Below are 24,231 nucleotides of genomic sequence, written 5' to 3'. Positions count from 1 at the left end.
ATTACTGTGCCTTATGAATCAGTGGAAGAAAAAAAGTATTATAAAAACTCATAGGTCTTACACTATTTCATATGTGCTGTTTATACATTAAATACCATCAACATGTTCATTGGACAATTGAGGCCGAGATTTGTGGGATAGATAGTAAAAGTACTGGGCTTTGGAGTAAAGGGAGAGTAACCACACCAACCACGAGACTCTGACCTGAACTGAAATCAAGAGTCCAATGCTTAATTGACTGAGCCACCCAGGCTGTAAACTAGAAACTGAAGAGTGGCCTTAGGTAGTACTTCCCTCCTTTAAATTACTAGATGAGACTGGCAAATGATTCCATCTAAATTGTATTTAACAGACCACAAGAATGAAAGTATGTATAGAGGGAGGGCGGGGAAGAAGAAGGGAATGACAACAAAAGACTGGGTGAAAGAAACAAGCTTGGGGTAGGTGTAGCACTGGAGATACATCGCTCCAATGCACTTTGTAACACTAGTGACATCATGTACAGTTTTATATTCTCAGCATGGTTCTAATAAAGGTACTTTTATCTCTCTTTAGCTATCATATATAAGTGGAAGAGCTTGAAATATATCCTAAGCACTACTCTGAAATATATTGTTGTTTTCCCAATTTAGCATGAGCCTAAGGGGTTATTTTTCTTTGTTTAAAGTGCTAGAAAAACAGAGACTATGTAACAAGCGTGGGTTTATCAGGCTTCCTGAGCCCTCCGGCAGCTGCTGAACTTCTCTTCAAGAATTAAAATCAGAAGTCTCCGGACCGGAGTCAAAGGATATAATTTAACCTGTTCCTTTTCTCATGTGCAATTTCTTATCTTTTTTTTCCTTTTCAAATCCTCCTCACTCCACCCCTACCCTGCCTCATGCAAATACTTTTTATTTTAAAAGATTATAAAGTTATAGTATACAAAGTCAATATATAAAACACTTTTGTGTTTCCATATGCTAACAAACTATCAAAAACAAATTAAGAAGACAATCCGTTTATAATTGCATCAAAAATAATAAACTATCTAGGAATAAATTTGACCGAAGAGTAAAAGAACTGTACACTGAAAACTATTAGACATTAATGAAATAAATTTAAGAAGACACAAATAAATGGAAAGATATTTTGTGTTCATGGATTGTAAAAGTTAATATTGTTACAATGTCCATACTACCCAGAGTAATCCCAGCTATGTTCTCCACTCTGTCAAAGTGTAACAAAGGACAAAATGTACAAGTTCTTGGGTGGCTAGCTACCAGGTTTTTGTTTGATTTCTAGAACAAGGTGTTATTATTTTGTTACTTGTTTTATTTTGATTTTCACTGCCCTTGTATATACTAACATAAAGGACAATGTTGTGAGAGCAAAATTAATTAATTAATTAATTCAAAAGTATCGATTGGATATTATTGTTTAATATCTGGGACACACTGCACTGGAGAATCTAACTACTATAAAAACTTTCAGCTATCTTCATGGTGCTTCGAAGAGAGTGGGAAAGAAAGATACTGATCAAACAATCATACCAATGAATTGAAATTTTCGTTGATGGTAAGTGCTATGAAGCAGAGATATATTCCATAAATAGAGGGAAACTGACAGAATCAAGCTGCTTAGAAATGTTTCCCCTGAGAAAGGAGCAAGTGTTAATTTTGAGAAGAAAACTTTCCAACCAGGAAAGAGCACGTCGCGCAAAGACCCTAAAATGGGAGAGAGAAGGCTAGAGTGTTAATGAGGTTGGAGTGTGTAAATACTTTGCCAAATTATGTTGTAAGAAACTAGAGACTTCAGGATTTTTTCTGCGTGATTAAATGTGTCTGGGATATAACTGTGTTTCTGTATGTTCTCCACCAGAATAGGAGAATCCACTGACCCACCATTATGCACAGAGTTAACAATAGTTCTGACCTAGTTTGAAAGAATGGTAATGTGTTAGTGGTTCTGAGATGTTCCTGAGCATCATGGGGGAGTATATATTTAAATATTATTATTATTATTATTATTATTATTATTATTATTTTAAATGCTTATCTTTGAGAGAAAGAAAGAGAGTGAGAGCTGGGGAGGGGGACAGAGGATCCAAAGTGGGCTCTGTGTTAAGAGTAAGTAAACATTATTTTTTTTATTATTATTTTCCTTTTACCAAAAGTCTTAGGATTTATAAATACCCTAAAGTTCCAATACAATAGATAGTATTAAGTTGATTCTTGTGTTTGCTACACCTCAAAAGTAAATTTATGACAGCACTGGGTTATGATTTGATGGTATTGGTACTACTATATTTCCTGTCATTATTTGCAAATTTTTGTGGATATCTGCCTGTGAAAAGAAAGAATAAGAAATGTAAAGTTTTAAAAGTTCATAGTTAGTCATTGTCCACCCTCCTCTGTTGCTAAATAACAAATTCTGATTTTTAAAAAAATAGTATTTGCTGGGAAGTACTGGGTACCTTTGGTACTATTTATAGTCAAGGGCCAGGGCAGAGAAAATGCTATGTGTTCACAATACCTTTACCTCTTTCCAAGCACAGAGAGTATTTTTTAGTCTCCCTTGAAGTTAGATTGGGAAGATGTGACTAAGTTTTGGTTACTGGGCTGTGGGTGACATAAAACTTTTCCTTGACCCTCCAGTCCTTTCTTCCATGGCCAGGGAGCCTTTCTAGTCTGTGTGTTCAGATGCCTAGTCCTGCCATGATTGAGGTGATCTTCCCACCTTTCTTTAGACCATGACAGGAAAAAATAATTCTTCATTATGTTAAGCCATTGATATTTTAGTGTTGTGGGTTTTTGTTTTGTTTTGTTTTGCTATGGTTGTTGTTGTTTTCCTATAGTATTGTAGCAGGATTCTCATACAGAGAGTCATGACACCCAGGGTTTTCTTTCCAGGAAGCAACTTTATTCCTGCCGGCACCACTCAGTTGGGTTCCATACCCAAAGAACTGAGCCCAGAATGCTAGGTGGTGTAGTTTTTTGTGTATTTTTTACTTTTTTGCCTCCCATATATGGTAACACACAAACTTGTATTCTGATTAAGTGATCTCATGTTACAAGGTCGCGAGGGATGTTGTCAGGTAACAAGGTTGCCTTGAGGATTTTTTTTCCTTTCCTTAGGGAGGGGACCCTACCACAGTCCCCCCTTTGGTGCTCAGACCCCTCTATTTAGGGTCAAAGGGCATCATCTTGGTTTAGAGGTTTATATACACTGTCCTCCCACATATCTAGTATAGTCCACCTGGGGCCTGCCATTTGATAGCTGTGTTGACATTGTCCCAGGTCTCTCAGAGATGAGAGAAGTTAGACAGAGGTTGGGGAATCTGGCTCAAGGTGATCTGGGATCTCCCACCATTGGGTTTTTCGGGCATTTATAAAAGCTTTGGCTTAGGCATGTTAAGTATTGAACAGAGACGATGATGAACTTTTTCCCCACTAAGCAAGACAGTTTTTTTTTCCCCAATAATTGAGCTTTTGAGAAGCCAAACCCCGACAGTAGGACTGGGGTATTTTGTTTTACTCTAAGGTCTGTGGGGATCTACTTTTCTAGTCTCTTATGGCCGTTGTTTTCCCATGTTGGTCCAACCAACAAAGTATCCTATGCACAAAAGGAAGGTGAGTGTTCACGGAAATCTCTCATCACATTTTTAGCCAGGCCGGGTCGGCCTCTGCTGATACTAAGGCAAAGAACAGAGCAAGAATCATAATAAAGAAACTAGGTGTGACACTGCATCACAGTAAGGAAACATATAGAAAATAAGGACAGTCTTTGGTTCCACTGGACTGTCGATTCCTCAAGCTTCTGCCATGTGTAGATTAGTCAGCTTCCAGAGTGACTAAAGCAGGGCTGCAGTCTCCCAGAGCCTCTGGAGTTGCAGATTGCTTCTTCCGTATGGTCAGCTTGCATGGCATTGATGGATCAGGAATGCACTCCCAGTTTCGAGATGCTGGCTTCACTCTGCTGTAGTGAATGCAGAGACCCACTTTGCCTACCTTACTGCGGTAGGGGTGGACAAAATGACAATGAACGGGAGCCTCCAGGGGGCTTTTAGGGGGTGGACAGTTTATTTCTTTATCTATATTGCCTCTCCCGGTTTAAAGGGGTGAGCGTCTGTGGTCAGATTCACAGGTAATCGCTCCCTGACCCAGTGGAGTAAGGTGGTTAGGGTACAGCCAGGGGCTCGCATCTGTTGCCTTAGATTGGGTTAGATTGTCTACCTCATTTAGATCCCTCCATATGCACTGGATAATGGGGAGAGGGTGCCCATAAGGGATTTTATAAGGGGAAAACCCCATCTGGTTCTTCAGCCTCCCATTTGTAGCTGCAGTCTGCCTCCTGAATGGCCCTTATCTCTCCCTGCCTAATGTTAACCCTTTCCCTATTTATTTCTTCCCTGGAATAGGGCCTGTAACTGCTGTTAGAAAATAGGGATGATGACTGCTCTGGCTTCTTCAAGCTGATAAGGGATGGTGTAGGGGTTCAGCAGTTAGAGTCTACTCAAGGGTCGGTCGAGTGGCCCACAGCATGGTTTTACAGGAAGGCTGACAGGCATGAGGTGGCATAAACATTAGCAGACATAAAGAGAAAAACACACAGTAAAGATCATACTGACCAACAAGATGGCATCTTAAGATAATGCCCTCAGTTCCCAAACCTGTCAAATAATCTAGGAGAGACCCTGACTTTGTAAACAACATATGTCAGGGAATCAATCTCTTAACCCAGGTGATGGAGAAGTGGTGGCAGTAAGTAATCAATGGTGGCTCTATTTCTAAGAGTTTGGCCCTAACTTAATTAAAAAAAATTTAAGGCATCTAATGCTTATCAGGTGTTATTAAGAGTTTTGCTGAGTATAAGCAGACAGTCTGCTTTATTTTGATGTGTAAAACTTCTTTAAGAGCCAGGAGTTCTACTAGAGAAAGAGTCAAGGCAGCCATTTACCATTATTAATTTGTAAATTTTTAGGTAAGCTAAACCTGGGTATTATTTTATAAAGCAGAATTTGTATTACTTTATGTGCCTTTTCTGTCTTGTAGGGGAAGGCCTTTACCCAGTGAGTAAAAGCATTAACCCGCACAAACAGATGTTGGAATTTTTTTTTTTTTTTTTTTTCTTTGGCAGATGAGTGAAACCTAATTGTTAATCTTTACTGGATAGTCTCCAGTTCCTTGATTTTCTGGGAAAGCAAGTTTGTGGTTGAGAGGATTGTTTTTAAGACATACTTTACAGCCTGATAGTACTTGCAGAACTGTCCTTGACAATTTTTCTTTTTGTAAACATTTTTTGGGCCATTTGATAAGTTTTGTCCCTCCCGAAATGAAAGTCCTGATGCTGTGTTTTAATAATCTTTCAGCTCTGTGAGCTTGGTAATAGTAATTGCCCTGCTCTGTTTGTAACCATTCCAAGGGCTGGAGACAGTGTCTGCAAGTCAGACCCCAGTTTATTTTTGTGGGGGAGACTAGTAGGATTGAGTCCCCTTTAATAACTGATAAAGCAGGAAACCATTTTTTTGAACCCTGGGATCTACAGCCTACAATATCCAGTAATTTTCAAAAACTCACGTAATTGTTTATCTGTCCTGGAGTTAGTAGCACATAGTCTCTGATTTAGTTATAATGTTCCTTTCTATCAAGGGAGTGAGGCTCTCTGGCATTATCAGTAAAAAATGAGAAAAAATTAGGTTTCCCCATATACATCCCAGGGGCTGAGGGGAAAATTTGGTTAGAAATTTTTCAAAGATGCCTCTAATTATCATGCTGCCTTTGGATAGCTGGCCTGGAGTGGAAAGGAGGACAGAAGAGGTAGCTTTGGTGTCAAGAAGGAAATCAACCAGTTTTCCTTCTATATTCAGAGTTACCCAATGTTCTGGGTTTCTGATAGACAGTTGGTTTAGGGGAGCCACCGTGAAGAGCTCCAGGACCTGGTTAGTTCATTCCAGGGACATTGGTTATCTGAGCCCTCATAGATAGAGGTCCCTGAGGGCACTCAGATCTCCAGTGATTGTTTCCATACAAGGGGCATGGCTTATGGGGTTTTCATTTTGGTTGTCCCCTCTGAGGATGTTCCCATTTTAGTGTTCTGAAAAGCCATATAAACGGCACTTGGTGCCAGGACCTCGGGAAGTTCTGTCTGACATAGTATGTAAGGCCACAACTAAGGCTTCATATTTCTTTTCTTTTCTTTTTTTTTTTTTTTAAAGGTTCCTTTTCTGTTTTGTTTGTAATATGCCCAATTGGCAGCTCGTAAGAGCTCCTTCAGGGTCCCTTCAAGGACAACAGCTAATTTTTGCATTTTCTCTGAATACCTAGGGCTGATTGAGTGACAAATTTGTCCTTTAAAATCATCTCAGCCTTAGGGGTGTCGGGGGGATTCCCATATATTTAATGAGAGCCTCCCTCAACTTCTGTAGGAAGGCCATTGGTCTCCCCATTTTATGTTTGTAAAATAGTGGCTAATTTAGCATAATTTAAGGGCTAAGTCTTAGATTTCCCTTTTTTTTTTTTTTTTTTTTTTTTTTCCCAAACCATCTGTCTCATTAAGAGTCTGATTTAACAAAAGCATTATATCTTTCCAGGTCAACTCAAAAACATATGTAATATTCTGAAAAGCCTTTATATACTTACCCAATCAGATCTCCTTTTATCTGTCTTAAACCTTGTAATGTAAAGGGTTCCCCCCCCCCCCACCCTATTTCCTGCCTGTAGGACCTTGGGCATATGGACTGTGACCAAGCAAGATTTTCTTGGTTGTCATAGGGTGCATTAAGTCTATTATGGCCCAACAATAACTCACATATCGATTATTGCCGTTGAGGGAGGGGCTTAAAGAGCCAAAGTCAAGGTCTAGTCCCCTGCCTTTTCCAACAATGCCCACATAAATATGCTTCAGCCATGTGGATATCCATTTTTGGCATACAATGGGCTAAGTTTAGTAAAATGGCTCCCATGTATCTTAGTAAAAGCCCTTTATATTATCCATGCCTCATATGGCAGAGGCATCCATTCCTCTGCTAAACAGAAACAACACAAATGTGGAGGATTTGGAGGCTGGCACCAAGAGTATTGCCATTATTTCCCCATTCTTTGGATCAAAGGAGGAATTTTAATCTTAACCCTGTGTACTTTTAAAATCTATTTATTTTAACCTTAGTCCATCCTGACCACACAAAAAATTTCTTTTTAAAGATTTTCCTTCACGAGCCTTCTACAACTTTTCTTTGCATTTAGATTTTGTCTCAAGCCATTTTTCTCCAAATAGCCAGTCTCATTTAGGACAAAATTACTTTCTTTTACCTTCAAAAAAATATATTTTCATTTTTTATATCTTTCTTTTACATCTCTTACTTGTCTACATAGAGCTGCTTGTCTTATTTTTACCAGTTTTAACTACATGTAGCAGAATTTTAACTTCTAGAAACCTTGGTACCAGTGAACTAAGTACTGACCAATTGTGAATTCTATGTTACATCAGAACTTTTATTTTAGATGGCAAACTTATGAATCCATTAAGTAGAAAGCATGCTTTTCAATAGTCCCAAATATTCTTATTTTTTTTTTCTGCAACAAGTCAGAAGCACAAACCTACATCTGGTAATTAGTGCTTTCACCTCTTATCTCATTAGATATCCAATGAATTCAATCTCAATTTATCATGCAAGCAAAGATTTAAAGTTTTAGGTTACCAAAGACTTTGAAAGCTACCTTAACAATTACCCATGAAAACTTTGAGACAGACAAAATTAACCATCACTTTAAGTCATCCTTTTGTTAACAAATTGGAACAGAGATAACATGAGCTTATTTGACCTACAGCAAATCTAGGTAGAATAATTTTTTTTTTTTAATGTTGTTAAACATTGTCTATCTCAAACCAACAAACTTAAATTAGCTTAAACACTGAATATGCTTTACTTGAGTCCACTTAAGACAGTTTGTTCCCCATGGTTAATTTTTACCTGGAATGTTAGTGGGGAAATCTGTCTTCGGTGATCTTCACTTCTCAACATCTAGGGTGGGAAGAGGAGTTGATGGTGCCTGAGGTATTGAGGAGCCAGTTATGCAGGCCTCCCCCTAGGTGGTGCAGAAGCAGGAGAGAGGGAAGGGAAGGCAGAAGAGACAAGGTGCCAGCACAAGGCAGAGAAAGAGAATTCCCAGTTTTAAATCTTGTCAACTCAGACAGAGGAGCAGGCTCCAGGTTTCTTTTGTTTTGTTTCCCACCAGTAGAATTAGTCAGTCCATGTCAGTCCGGAGAAGACAGGGAACTTCCCCGAAACGAAAGGAGTTTCGGCAGCTGCTTGGGAATATTTCTTAAAGTCTCCGTTCTGAGGTAGACTAACCAGAGACTGTTGGCTCTAATTATCATAGTCATTGACACAGGCAATGAAGGAGACACAAGTCCCCATACATAGTCACATGGTGACTCCAACCTGCTGCCCAGCGCCCAAAGCCTTAGAGTTGCAGCTTCATTCCTCCTCCCTTGCGGAACTACTAGGGCAAGTCTGGGAGGTGATCAGGCTCCCCTTCTGCCTCTTAGTGGCAGGTCTGACAAAATGAACCCGGGTTCCTACCAGTCTGACGGGTATTCTCTGAACTGGTTCCTGGGCTTCAAGGGTTCCATTGGCACACACAGGGTCCTGGCTTCTGTGCGCTGGGAGGGCTAGTGCGCTGGGAGGGCTAGTCTCCTGCGGATCGAGCAGTCCTCTGGTGCCTGGTGAACCCCCTCTCCAGGTGCCCTGAAGTTTGCATCCCTAGTGGCAAAGGAGGTGGAAACGCACCATCTCCAAATCCTGGATGAGAGCCCCCAAGTAATAGAGCAGGATTCTCGCACAGAGCGTCATAACACTGAGGCTTTTCTTTCCAGGAAGCAACTTTATTCCTGCCAGCACCACTCAGTTGGGTTCGCACCGGAAGAACTGAGCCAGAATGCCACGTGGTGTAGTTTTTTTTATATCTTTTTTACTTCTTTGTCTCCCATATATGGAAACACACAAACTTGTAGTCTGATTAAGTGATCTCATGTTACAATGTCTTGAGGGACTTTGTCAAGTAGCAAGGTTGCCTTGAGGTTTTTTTTTTTTTTTTCTTTCCTTAGGGAGGGGACCCTACCACAGTAGAGTCTGTACTGTACTATCCAACATATTGTGGCTACTACAGGAACATTCTCAATGAAATATCTACTCTTATGGAGCCAATGTGGAGTTTGATAAAATAAGAATAGACATACTATATGGAGATAAGTACCAAGAAGAAAAATAGAACATGGTAAAGTGATAAGGAATGAAGAATTAAGTAGTAAGAGAAAAATGATAACTAGAATTCATACATAAAGGACAGATAAATGAGTGGTCACACCTTAAATGTGATAACTTCAAATCTAGTGTCAGCATTCTTATCTACTCTGTAAACACCCTCGATATGTGACTTACACGTATTAGTGTCGACATCACCAGGCTGACAAAGACTTATATATTCTGAACATTTCTATGAATGTCTTGACTATTTGACAAATTCAAAACGTTTAAATCTGAGGCCATTTCTTTCCTCCTAAATATGTTTTCCCTACTGTGTTATCTAGGCCCTACCTTAACTATAAATCTTTTTAGAAAACTCACACATAACAACATGAGAAAGCTCCTCTCTTCTTGCTATAGATGGGATGCTGCCCAATTCATGAATCATTTAACAAATTAGATCTTAAAATTTACTCGGTTGAACTTTGTTTCCTAACCGATTTGGTGGTAGCATTGGTATCAAAGTGAACTTATTTTTAAGTTTTTAGTTTTAGTTTTATAATTTTTTCATGTGTATTTATTTATTTTGAGAGAGAGAAAGAGACAGAACATGAACAGGGGAGGGGCAGACAGAGAGGGAGGGAGAGAATCCAAAGCAGGCTTTGCACTGTTAGCACATAGTCCGATGTGGGGCTCACACCCACGAACCATGAGATCACGACATGAGCAGAAATCAAGAGTCAGATGCTTAACTGACTGAGCCACTCAGGCTCCCCATGGGATCCAGAGTGAACTTCTGATAGCATTTGGGGGGCAACAAGAAACATAGGTATGATGCCCCACAAGCCCTTTGAGTCCACTGTTTTTCTTGTCCTTTCTGAGGGCTCCTGGTAAGTCTTGGTTTTAGCTCTGTTCTTATATTCAAGCTACTGATCTAACTGGATTTCTGACAGGAGGCTCTCACAGAGCAGAACACCAGTTCTTAGCTCTTGGTTCAGTCCACAAGTCCATGTTGGAATCCCTTCCCCAGTTCCAGTCCAAGGTCCTTATTTATTAGAGTTTGTTGGTTGAATCCTTTCCCAATTTCCTGTCCAAAGTCTCCTGAAGGGCATCTGCTGGTTAAGCCCACGTTGGGGTTTGCTTGTGGTATACACGGGGCCTTCTCTTGACCAGTCCAGAATGACATGTTTTGGTTGCTGCAGGTGTATTAAGGTGCACATGTTTTTTTGTTTTGTTTTATGTAAATAAAAGTTATTGGTAGCATGGATCTTGGAGGCCAAAAAGCTGCAAAACTTAGTGGGCATAGGTTGAGGATTTAAGAGCTGTTAGAGCACTCACTGCCTAACTCAAAGACTCTGTGTTAGGATAAATTTGTCAGAGAATGAGTTAGGTTGACACTAGGTCACCAACCAACCTCAAGAAAGTTTCCATGCAATGAGGCACACTGCAAAACACCTCACTAAATCCCAACCCCTTGACAAGTCCCTCTTAAGTATTAGTTTGGCTCCAAGAAACCCAAAACCTAGCTGAAAGAAATGGGATCCTCTGTATATAGAGAATTGAGTGTGCTTCCTTCCAGCTCACCTGCTTATTTTATGTCTAAGAACTATAGTTCCAGAATGTTCCAGATGTCTAGCAAGATGGAAAAATGTTACTAAAGACAATGTGGAAGTAAAGTGGCCATACGTGGATCGTTCCGATCAGATAAGATGATTTAAGAAGCTCACTTGAAAGTAAGGGTTCTCAAACAGAACTGAATACCTCTTTTAATTGGCAAGCAGAAGCCTCCACAAGGCTAAAAAAGTTCAAAATAGTTTCATTAAAAGATTACAAAAGGCTAACAATAAATTAAAGATGTAAGAAGTGCCTGAAACAAAAGATTATATGACTGACTTAACTCCTGCTGCTCCCCCAGTGTGATCCTCTGTCTGAATTGTTTCTCCTGAAGAGACTACATAACTGTAAACAAAAATCTCAGCTGATGGCCTTACAGACACCCCTAGATCTGCCTCCAAAGGATGGCTCCTATATGGGCCCCTCCTAGACAGGACAAAACTGAGAGATTTTTCAGGTAAATGGTTACTTTTTCCTTGAAACAACTAAGGGAAGACTCTGGCAAATACCAGAGCCAATAGAGAGGATCTTTGAAAAACCAGTAGAAGCCCGCCAAAGGTAAAAATTCTTACCAAAATCAGTTCTTCCGAGTCTCTGTAGTGCCCGCTAAAGATTGCAAAATGCAGTGTTACATTGACCCTTCCTTTCGAAGTCCAAACCCATTGCTTTTTGAACCTTTCTGTCCCAGGGACAGCCTTGGCCTTCTCACTGGTCTCATTTTGCGTAACTGTGCTTGGCTTTCTGCCTGCCTGTTACATGCAAGGTTTTGTTTTGCTTAGCTTTGCTTTTTTCTTATTTTATAAGTGACTCTGGATTTTGAGAAAGTAATATTTTTTTTTCATTCTCTTTAGGGACCCATCTGACACCTGATGGAGGTTATTCAATATTGCCAGAAATATTTAAAATTAAAACTATGTACACAGAGGGAAAGAAGCAAATTGAAGATAATATAATTGGATAGGTGAATCAATCTATAATGTCAATTAAGTTACCACCCAATTCTTCGAGGGATTGAGAAAAACTATCCTTAACTCACAAATCATTTTGCAAAACAAAAGTCAGCTGTGCAGGCGATTCAGAATTCACCTATTCCTTTACCATTGGAAAACTTTCCCTGTTCCTAAGGCTTCTGAGTCCCAGCCCCGGGTTTCTAGTCCTCCCTCATCCTGCAGGGACCTTCCATGACCCTCCAGGTACCTCACTTGAGGTTGAGTGTTGCTGCTTTTACTGCTGCACCAATGCCCCTGACCTGCCCCTGAACACCTTTGTATTCTGTTTGCTGAAGGTGGGAGACAACTTGACTTGGCCACTTGGCTTGACTCACCAGCCTGGGTGTTCCCACCTGCCCCTGCTGCCCAGTTGTGGCTATAGCCACAGATAAAAACCTTGTTTCCCAGGAAAAAACAAAACAAAACAAAAGCCTTCCCCTTTTTATCTCTAAAGGCTTGTAAAGCATTGGCCTTAAGAAATTAAAGTGCTTCTTGGAAGAATATCGGTTCTTTCTCTGTCTTTTGAAGTTATACCTCTTATTATGCGTTTAAAATGTAATGGATGGGTTAAATGGGGAACCAGCATAAAGGAGGGTACTTTTTGGGATGAGCACTGGGTGTCATACGTAAGAGATGAATCACTGGGTTCTACTCCTAAAGCCAAGACTACACTGTACATTAAGTAACTTGAGAATAAAAAAGAAATAAGGTCTACGTGTCTGTGTGTTTGGGTGTATGTCCACTCGCATATGTTGTAAATATGTGATATGTTTCTACCTCTGGATGGTATCGCTAAAACTAATTTCTGAAAGAGTTCTATTTAGTTGGTTTGAAGACAAGTGCTTATAAGGATTTGGTTTTCTAAACCTCTCAGAAAGATAGAAACTAACCTACATGTTTTTTTTAAGTTCACATGGTCTGGGAAAATATTTGATATAAAAGTTAGTTTAATGTTGATGTTTTAATTGAAACAGACATGTCTTTAGACGTTTCAGCATTAGATATAAAACTTTCATTCCACCTGGGTTTACTAGTGAAATAAGTTCATATTGTCTCTTACAAGGTCTGTCAACTACACCAAAAGAATAGACTGGAATAATGGCTGACTTTGTCTAATATTTAATGAAGTTTTTGTAGGTAATTCAAATGTAATTATTCATTTTAAATGCTTATTTTTGAGAGAGGGAGAGAGGGAGACAGAGTGTGAGTGGGGGAGGGGCAGAGAGAGAAGGAGACACAAAATGTCAAGCAGGTTTCAGGCTCTGAGCTGTCAGCAGAGGGTCTGACTCCGGGCTCAAACCCAGGAGCCCTGAGATCATGACCTGAGCTGAAGTCAGACGTTTAACTGACTGAGCCACCCAGGCATAATCTTTTTTAAAAATTTTTTAAATCAAATATAATTACTAATAACAAGTAAATTAAATAGATGTAAACAAAATGTCCCTTGAAATATAACTTCCTCTGGAAGATAATTATAAGTCCTTGGAAACTACTTAATATTCTTCACACTGGTAAAAGTCAATGTTAGTCCATGTTAACCTAAACCAAACATTGGCTTTCATGCCTATTAATGAGTTAAAATAATGAAATATTGTACCTAAGGATATGATGTGTCTTAATCACAAAAAAGTTAATATTAAAGTCACAATAATCAATACATTATTCCCCTAGAAAGTGATAATATTTTGATATTCAGATTCTTTTTTAAAAGGCGTTTATTCTGAGACAGAGAGTGGAAACAGAGGAGATGGAAAGAGGGAGACAGAGAGGGAGAGAGACAGTATCCCAAGCTGGCTCCACACTCAATGTGGAGCCCAACATGGGTCTGGAACTCACCAAACGTGAGATCATGACCTGAGCTGAAATCGAGAGTTGGACACTTAACCAACTGAGTCACCCAGGTGCCCCGATATTCAACACACCTAAGCAAGACAGATTTTATGAACTCCTTTTTAAATGTGTAAAGACTAAGCTATTTTAGCAATAGAAATGCTGTATTTGTGGGGCTTTTCAAAGCACAGCATTGGGAATCTGAGGTGTGGCATTTGAGCTGTTTCACAAACCAACCGTATAAACCTGAGTTACTTACCTCCTATTTCTGAGCCAGGTTTTACCTGTCTAAAAAATATGGGAAATACACAAAATGGTCACTCTGGTTTGTTTCACCCCTAACATTCTCCAATTCTAAATAAAATGAATATTCTCTGGTTACCAACTATATGTTTTTTTAATTTTTAAAAAAAAATTTTTTTTTAAACGTTTTTTATTTATTTTTGGGACAGAGAGAGACAGAGCATGAACGGGGGAGGGGCAGAGAGAGAGGGAGACACAGAATCGGAAACAGGCTCCAGGCTCTGAGCCATCAGCCCAGAGCCCGACGCGGGGCTCGAACTCACGGACCGCGAGATCATGACCTGGCTGAAGTCGGACGCTTAACCGACAGAGCCACCCAGGCGCCCCTACCAACTATAGGTTTAAAAAAAATTTTTTTTTATGTTTTTATTTTAGTTATGAGAGAGACAGAGTCGAGCAGGGGAGGGGCAGAGAGAGAGGGAGACACAGAATCTGAAGCAGGCTCCAGGCTCTCAGCTGTTAGCACAGAGCCTGACGTGGGGCTTGAACTCACAGGCAGTGAGATCATGACCTGAGCTGAATGAAGTCGGAGGCTTAATCTACTGAGCCACCCAGTGCCCCCCAACTATATGTTTTAGGTCATAACAGTAGAAACAAGAAAGGAACATGTTTACCACAACACTCCTCTATTGCTGAAAAATTCTGTTAGGATACTGCTAGTTAAAATGCTGCTTTGCTTTTATCAAACTTCAAAGCGTACATTTATAAAAGCTTCTTATTTATAAAGTCTCAAAAATAATACAAACAATATTCTGTATTTTTCACATGACTTTTGGCAGTTTATGTCTGTAATAAATTATCCAATTATGTGCCTTTTGACTGTTGTCTTTTGTTTGTTTGCTGTCTACATAGAAATGAGCCTATGTTCTTTTCCCACACACTGTATCCTATAAATGATCTTAGTTTATGTTATCAAATTTAGTTGGCTAAGATAGCATGGATTAACACCAAGGCATAATGCATGAAAAATACTAGTATTTATGAGCATTTATAGTCATTATAATTTTCATATTATATATCTCCACTTGACTTAATAATAGCTTTGAAATTGATATTATCATTGGAAATTTTCAGAGTTTATGCAACCTGCCCTATAACACAAAACTTCTAAATGGTAATCAGATTTCACGTCCTGGAAATTAACTCATCCAACAGTGAAAGCTCTCAGCTTTGTTGCTGGAAAGGCCACTGCTAGAAAAATCTAGAACTTACCAACTATGTAGCTTTGGGCAAGTGAACTTTTTTGAGCAGAGAATTCTTCATCTGACCAGATAGCATCCATTTCATAGAATCATAGTCATTGTGTAAATGTCATTGTCATAAGCTCATAAATGAAACTAACTGGAATTTAAATAAAAACTTGAAAGAATATCATAAATGAAATAATGTGTATGAAAATGAATCATGCTACTGGGTGTTCTATGTAAATGATGAATCTCCAAATTTTACTCCTGAAACCAATACTACACTATAGGTTAACTAACTTAAATTTAAATAAAAACTTGGAAGAAAAGAAAAAGAAAAAGAAAATGCAGCACACTGTCGGGCATGTATTTCTAAAAGTGTTATCATATGGTCACCATTTATACCATAATAATCTCAAATTCATGCTTTTTAAAAATTTTAACACTGTCTCAAACCAGAAAAAAATACATTCTCTTTCATCTAGAGAACTATTCTCTATCTTTGATTCAGTCCCACAAAAAGAGATAATGGTCTAAGTTTTTATATTTAATCTCTGCTTTATAATCTCTCTCTTTTTTTAAACGTTTGTTTGTTTGTTTATTTATTTATTTATTTATTTATTTATTTATTTATTTATTTATTTTTGAGAGCTGGAGCTGGGGAAGAGTAGGGAGAGAGGGAGAGAGAGAACCCCAAGCAGACTCCATGCTATCAGCACAGAACCCAACGTGGAGGTCCAACTCAAACCGTGAGATCATGACCTGAGCTGAAGCCAAGACTCAGATGCTTAACTGACTGAGCAACTCAGATGCCGCTATAATTTGTCTTAAGCAAGCCATTAGCATTAAAAATGCTTAACAACTTTAGTATTTAAGTGGAGATAATTGCAATTACCTGTTTCCTCCCTCTCATACACATATTCGCAAGATGAATGTACCCTATTATTTCATATCCTCAGGCAATTCTTTGTACATAGTCAGGAAGTAATTTGCAAATTTAACTTGTCTCATTTTACAATTTTTAATTAGATTCTCTATGTCAATTTGCTGGCTTAGAGAATTCAAATATCATAAATTTTATATTTTACATTTGATTGTGATCAAAATGATCATTTTGTGGCAAGTTGTATTATCTATTGGTAGTATAAGATATATCTATTGGTATATCTATTAGTGTCCATATTTAGTGTATATATGTGTATGTATAAATCTGTATATATATATAAATGTGTATATTTATATATGCATATATACAAATGTATTCAATGTCAATATATTTTTGAATCTTCAAAATATTTTAATATAATCTCTCAGATAGATTAATGTTGTGTAAGATTTACCTCTGCATATCTATTTCTATCAATTTCTCTCAAAACTTTTAACATACACAGTAAATGAGTTTTTCTTCTTACTCTGAAAGTATGCTCTCTGAACTATAAAACTGTGATTGTGTTCATTATGGAATATAATATTTATTAACATAGATTTAGCTAACTCTTGATCTTTTTTGTTTTGAATCTATCTTATTAGACAATAACACTACTTTTTCTTAGCCTATATTTTTTCTCTGTTTCTCAATTCATCCTTTTAAAAATCCATATGTGTGTGTGTGTGTATATGTATATATATATATATATATATATATATATATATATATATGCACACATATGTTTATTCCCTTTTAATGTTTAAACCAATTTGAGCACTTTTGTTAACAAAAGTATTTCATTATTCTCCTTTAAAATATGTTTCTTTGTTTCTTGTCCATCTATAATTTCTATGGGTACTGTAACTTTTAGCACAACCTTCTTTGGAGAATAAGATACAAAGTTCAATGTCTTTGAGAAATAACGATATTTATATAGGCTGAAAACATTGACTTCTGCTAACTTGACAAAACTGGAGTTAGATTAAGCCTTAAACCCACATTGACAAAGGCAAAGTGGCCTATAATGGGATGAATCAGACCTAAAGAAAATTACCTGGGCTATGTCAGATCTCTTATCACCAAACCTTTTCCAAAACAAAGAATTACTCTTTTCTGGGAAAGATTAGTGTTATTCCACTGTTCCTCCTCTCTAAAATCTATTCTCAGGATGTGGTGCTATGAGATGCAATGAGATGAATGTACCTGTGTATGTTCTGCCAAAGCGAGCGCTAGATGTGTGCATTGTGAAGTTTCATAAAGCTTTAATTTTTCCTAGAAGGAGATGACTTTAACTCAGGTGTGCATCTTCAACTGCGACGTCTTAGATTCTGCCCGGACACACACCCTTGAAAGTATTCTTCAAATTTTAAAGGCTTTGGATAGCTACTTCCTATTGACTTTTGAAATCAGTTCCAAACTCTTTCAAGTTTATTTCTGTCAAGTTTCAGAACACAACAGGAAGTTGTTCTTAGATGCAATGAAGAAGGATACACTTGCCAACATTCCAGAGAAAACAAAGGGTCTAATTGTTGCTGAAAATACCCTCTGCATACTCTGAGCCATCATGAAACACTAAATGAGTCATGTGGCCCCAAATGAATTTTTTTTTTTACCATATAAAATACCTCTTCTAGTATATCTGGAAATTTGGGTATCTCATATGATCATACAGCCTTCAACTATATTATCCCCATTTTCAGTCGGGAATATAGTGATTTTAAAGTTCAGTATAGCTTTATTCATGTTGATAGCTAATAAATCTATTTTAATGGTTTAAAATAAAATATAATTTTGGAACATTTTCAGAACATTGGCTTCTAATTTTCACATCTTGAAGAAAATATTTATATCTTTCTTTTTAAAAAAACGTGATTGTAAACATTTATGCATTGAAAAAAACCTGTATTGACTGGTCATAGGCATTAGGCCAAATAAATTAATCTGACTTACTAGAATCATTTTAATTTCAAATATTTAGGTTTAAAATGTATTAAGCTCTTTTCATCAGTTGTTAAAATACAATGCTCAATAATCTCATTACTACAATAAACATTTAGTGATATCAAGTGACTCTTCATTTATTAAGGTTTTCTGTACTAATGTGAGGTTTTTTAAATATTGCTTAAATAATAAATCTAAGGTAAAAGTCAAAGGGATATAGAAGAGACCATTCTGAAGTAGTTTTTCATTAAAGTGACAGTAGGAGAGTGCGCATGAAAAAATAATCGTGTTTCAAAACCTTTAGGAAAGTAATAAATTTGTAGAAACTGAAGAACACATTACTGTAGTGGTTCTCTAATTTAAAGATAAAAAAGATCATATATGCATTGTAGTGAAACACATGCCATATAGTCAAACTATTTTTGAAAAAGGAAATAAAGGCAGTCATCAATGGAAAATGCATTTATCTAACATCTATACAATACAATTCTCTGGTAATTTCAAGAAGTACAAAAAAGCAGACTTGTATCTTTACCTAGATTGGATTTCCATATTCTTACACACAGATTTTTAAAGAATTCAACCAAGTAGTTGAGATGTTCCTTTGAGAGAAATATTCCTTCGAGATAAACAGAAATACTGAGGTGGAAGATTAATAACCTTTAAAATTAATTTTAGCTTTACAAAGTTAAAATTAGTAGAGCAGACTACCTCTGCAGACAATACAATTTTAAATATGAAAAATAATGCTTTGAATTTATGATAGAAAATCTGGACCTAAGAATCCCCAGATAGTTCCCATTTCACAGCAAAACATCCATACGAGAATTTTCCATTTCTCATTCTCTAATTTTTCAGTTGTTAAATTTAGTTTTATACAAAATATTGACACTTTAAAGAGAGAGTTGATGAATCACTTACCAGATGCTTGTCTTGAGGAACTGGAGGCCCAGAGTTTGTTTCTACAGAAATTGGTTACTGGAAATTTCCCTCTATATATTGTTCAGTCAACCAAGATAATCTGTCTTTGCATTAGGAAGAAAAGATGAAATCTGTAGGGCTATATGAGGTTGATAATTAGCTGTACAAAGTCTATTTATTACCAGTTTAAGTATTAAATGCTTAAGGGAAAGCTTTTTGTTGTTACTTGTGGTGGTAGATAGATGGAAACAAAGAGCCTGTGGAAATCCATGGAATCTGGAATGAACACTATCCAATAATTACGTGTAGTAAATGGAGGCTCTTTAACTTTCGCTTTTAATTTCAGCTATAAAAGCATAACACGGATGCCATTTCATGGCTCCAGTGTTTTTATTAGAAACCCTCACTTAAAGGTGATTTATTTGTACCTCTAGAACTGCATGGGCAAATTAGACCAGCAGGAACATGTTCCCTGTGTCAGAGCAAAGGGAAAAGAACATGAAGCCAAGAAAAGTTGGAATATCTTCTGTTCCTTAAATGAAGCCTCTACCATCCAGAGCCAGATCTATATCACTTTTTTAAGCCCTGGGTCAATAGTGGTGACTGTGGTAAAAATTCTGTTTCCAAATAGAAAAAACTGGTTTGAAACTCTTGTCATTTTCCATATGATCACCTATATACGACATGCTTCCTTTTTGTTTCTAGGTCTTGAAATCATGCTGTTAACACAGGGCAAAGTTATTTAGAGCTGTGAGTTTATCAAACTGTACAGAAATGGAATTTGAAATTGCAACCTCTCATTCAACAAAGTATAAAGATGTTTTTTAAATGTTTATTTAGTTTGGGGGGGGGAAGCACAAGCAGAAGAGGGACAGAGAGAGAGAGGGGGTGAGAGAGAGAATCCTAGGCAAGCTCCACACTGTCAGCACAGAGCCCGTCCCGGGACTCAAAGCCATGAACCATGACACCATGACCTGAGCTGAAGTCAAGAGTCAGATGCTTACCCGACAGAGCCACTCTGGTGCCCCAAGGTATAATTAATTTATATTATCATCCTCTGTGAACATCCAACCGTTCTTTTGGCTCCAGTGGGAAAATCTTGATTAAGGATTTTATCTTGTAGTCTGCTTCAGGGAAGAAACTAAGAAACAACCTGAATGTCACACTGCTACAGAATTACAGGAAGGCAACACATCTGGAGAAAATTAGATACCATTTATAGATTAGTCTGAAAAGCAGGGGAAAATATTTCCAGTTTGCCTCTCCACAGGTCTTGCAGCTAGAATATGATGCTCAGGCTCTTCTCATGCCTCCCATGCATGAGATTGAAGATTTATGTTCCAGAAAAATTGCAACTTATGGATTCAGGACCTAGTGTTACTAGATATAGCTGAAGAAAGCATGCCATTAATGAAAACAAGGGAATTCAGGGATGAGACTTTTCAGGTTAGTTTGATTGAAGGATGCATCCCACTTAATTTGACCTCATGAGAAAGGTCCAGGGAAATAATCCGCTTAACTTTATTCTCCTCTCTTCTTCAGATCTCCTGCCAAATAGAAGCCAGAGAGCCCAAAATCCTGTTAATGTAATCCATACACTTCAACCTCCCAAGGCAGAAAACAGGATGGAACCTGGAGGGGTAAATGAAAGGTATCCAGCCTAGTAAACTTGCCCCATTACTCAAAGGGTTTACTTTCCCAAGCCCTAATTATTATTGGTCTAAAAAGCATTGTCAAGTTGATTGCTGAAACAGTATTTTATATATTCTTTTCTGTAGGGATACATTTTATAAATAAATATTGTTTAGAAATAAGTTTTAAAAATTTGCATGATCTTGTGCATATATATATATATATATATATATATATATATATGCCTCCAAATGTGTGTGTATATATATGTGTGTGTATATATATATATATATATATATATATATATATATATGAGAGAAAGATATAGAGAGAGACATACTTTAAAGATGAATTATATATAGAATGAGACTATAAGTGTTTGAGGGTTGGCAGCAACACATCAGTAGATTTCATCAATACTACCCTGATCAGATAAGACTGAAACTTAGGGCAAGATATCTCAAAACATAAATCTCTAGTTTCTTACTACTATTACTATTACTATTACTACTAGTTTCTACTACTATTACTATGTATGTAGTATGTACCCTGAATGATCATTTAGGTATAGATCAGTTCAATGTTTTTGTCACTGTCAAGGAGTCACCAACAATTCTGACACTTCAGCCCAAACATTGAGACTCTCACAGGCCTTCCCGTGAGACGAGAATGAATAACTGAGTTTTAGGTTATGGCAGGGAGTTAAGAGAAAAATTGGGAATGCTTGAGCTCTTCATCATACAATTCTTCCTGCAGGATTTCAAATCAATGCCAACAGTTTTGATAATAAAGGGCTGTAAAAAGTTGAGAGAAGGCCATGGGAGTTGATTATATTAATGTGGGCAAATATTCACGGTCCTGTACTTTGCCTTTGAAAGCAGTATACTTTCCTGCTCAATAACTTTGGACTTAAGCCGTGATCTCTGACCAATTACATGTGAGTAGAAGTGAGAAGATGCCAATGATGCTTTAAGAGACATTGTATTTTACCATGGATCTCTTGTTCTTTTTTTGTCTACCTTGAGAGTGAACATGTCTCCTAAAGGAACTGCTCCTTCAGCCTGGGCCCCAAAATGAAAAACACATGTGTCAAAGTCTCAGCCTGTCTAAAGCCTGGAACCATGTAGCACTCAAAAGCAACACAAACAAGGAATAACCCTTTTTGTAGTTAACAAGAAGTCTGAGATTGTTTCATTTCTTAGTAAAGCTGACTAATACAATCTCTTTTCATAAAACTTGCCTAAATGGTGGCTAAGTTGGAGACTAGTTTAATATTTTCCCTATAAGCAGTTGCTCTAAAGTGTCTATAAAAAATATGGCCCTTTGTAGAAAACTTTGGTTTTGATATTCACAGATTTGGACAAAAGTACTAAAAATTTTAGTTGATGTTTAATGGTTTCAAGAATTGACATAAATGAAAAAAATATTTTCATTGGCAAATGAGTAAGGAATTTCTTTTTTCAAACTCTTGCTAATAACAAATATATATATATATATGTGCCTAGGTAGACATAAGATGCTTGACTTGCATGGTTGTTGGCAGGATGCCTCAGCTCCATTGTAGCCAAAGACAGATGATCTCTTTTTTTTTTTTTGGCCATAAGGGTCTGCCCATGGAGCTGAGTATATTTATGTCATGGCAGCTTTTTTTTTTTTAATTAATTTTTTTATTTCCAGATACTAAAAAAGACTTTTTTTTAAATTGAAGTATATTTGACATATAACATTATATTAGTTTCAGGTGTACAACATGATGATTAGATATTTGTGTATATTGCAAAATGATCACCACAATAAGCCTACTTAACATCTGTCATCATGCAGAGTTACAAGCACAGTTACATACAAAATTTTTTCTTGCGATGAGGACTTTTAAATAACTTTCAAATATGCAATACAGTATTATTATAGTCACCATGTTGTACACTATATCCCCATGACTATATTATAAATGGAAGTTTATACCTTTTGACTACCTTCACCCATTTTGATCACCCCCAGCTCTGCCTCTGGTAATCAGTCTGTTCCCTGTATCTATGACCTTTTGTTTTTGTTTGTTTATTTTTTATTTTATTTTTTTAGGTTTCACATATAACTGAGATCATATGGTATTTGTCTCTGTCTGACTTCCTTCACTTAGCATAATGCCTTTAAATTTCATCCATGTTGTCACAAATGGCAAAATTTCATTTATTGATGAAAAAAATCATCAACAAAATACAGAAAAATAAGATACAAGCCAAGACAACATTGTTTAAATAGCAACTAACAATTCTTCTTCTCTTACTTTTGTTTTTGTTTTGTTTTACTGGCAAATATCACATTCTTTAGAAGTTTTAAAGAGTATAGAGCTTACATTCATTGCATTGTATATATTAGGGCAGAAAGACCTCTAAAGCATAAATATTTCAAATTAGCTAAAGACATTCAAGCATAAATAATACTCATTGGGATTATTTATAGACATCTGGAAATCAGTCCAGTTCTTCCCAAAACTTATATTAGACTAAGATAAATTCCAAAGTAGGCCATTTTTCAGAAAATAAAAGAAAATACAAAAGGTATAGTTATGCCTCCAAACGTATTTATTCTTTTTTTTTTCAATATATGAAATTTATTGTCAAATTGGTTTCCATACAACACCCAGTGTTCATCCCAAAACGTGCCCTCCTCAATACCCATCACCCACCCTCCCCTCCCTCCCACCCCCCATCAACCCTCGGTTTGTTCTCAGTTTTTAACAGTCTCTTATGCTTTGGCTCTCTCCCACTCTAACCTCTTTTTTTTTTTTTTTTTCCTTCCCCTCCCCCATGGGTTTCTGTTAAGTTTCTCAAGGTCCACATAAGAGTGAAAACATATGGTATCTGTCTTTCTCTGTATGGCTTATTTCACTTAGCATCACACTCTCCAGTTCCATCCACGTTGCTACAAAAGGCCATATTTCATTCTTTCTCATTGCCACGTAGTATTCCATTGTGTATATAAACCACAATTTCTTTATCCATTCATCAGTTGATGGACATTTAGGCTCTTTCCATAATTTGGCTATTGTTGAGAGTGCTGCTATAAACATTGGGGTACAAGTGCCCCTATGCATCAGTACTCCTGTATCCCTTGGGTAAATTCCTAGCAGTGCTATTGCTGGGTCATAGGGTAGGTCTATTTTTAATTTTCTGAGGAACCTCCACACTGCTTTCCAGAGCGGCTGCACCAATTTGCATTCCCACCAACAGTGCAAGAGGGTTCCCGTTTCTCCACATCCTCTCCAGCATCTATAGTCTCCTGATTTGTTCATTTTGGCCACTCTGACTGGCGTGAGGTGATACCTGAGTGTGGTTTTGATTTGTATTTCCCTGATAAGGAGCGACGTTGAACATCTTTTCATGTGCCTGTTGGCCATCTGGATGTCTTCTTTACAGAAGTGTCTATTCATGTTTTCTGCCCATTTCTTCACTGGGTTATTTGTTTTTCGGGTGTGGAGTTTGGTGAGCTCTTTATAGATTTTGGATACTAGCCCTTTGTCCGATATGTCATTTGCAAATATCTTTTCCCATTCCGTTGGTTGTCTTTTAGTTTTGTTGGTTGTTTCCTTTGCTGTGCAGAAGCATTTTATCTTCATAAGATCCCAGTAATTCATTTTTGCTTTTAATTCCCTTGCTTTCGGGG

The 24,231-nt window shown here is 37.3% G+C and overlaps 1 protein-coding gene and 1 long non-coding RNA gene across 7 annotated transcripts in view; one reads left to right on the top strand and one right to left on the bottom strand.

The window, feature by feature from the left end:
• LOC123595901 (sulfotransferase 1 family member D1-like) overlaps positions 1-19,303 on the bottom strand; it is a 42,925-nt gene extending 23,622 nt beyond the window's left edge. Inside the window, exons 1-2 of one of the 6 annotated variants that reach the window (XM_045473831.1) lie at positions 11,410-11,494; positions 7,949-8,063 (exon numbers count right to left, since the gene is read on the bottom strand). The gene's annotated coding sequence lies outside the window, so the exon portion shown is untranslated. The other 5 variants (XM_045473832.1, XM_045473829.1, XM_045473830.1 and 2 more) reach the window with 5 other exon arrangements.
• LOC123595902 lies at positions 6-22,956 on the top strand. The gene is made up of 3 exons (XR_006711425.1): positions 6-254; positions 21,480-21,481; positions 22,805-22,956. It is a non-coding gene; the product is annotated as an uncharacterized LOC123595902 (long non-coding RNA).
• Positions 22,957-24,231: the final 1,275 nt, after the last annotated feature.

Source organism: Leopardus geoffroyi, chromosome B1, assembly GCF_018350155.1.
Source record: "Leopardus geoffroyi isolate Oge1 chromosome B1, O.geoffroyi_Oge1_pat1.0, whole genome shotgun sequence".
Taxonomy (NCBI): Eukaryota; Metazoa; Chordata; class Mammalia; order Carnivora; family Felidae; genus Leopardus; species Leopardus geoffroyi.
This window is presented reverse-complemented; position numbering and strand designations above follow the sequence as displayed.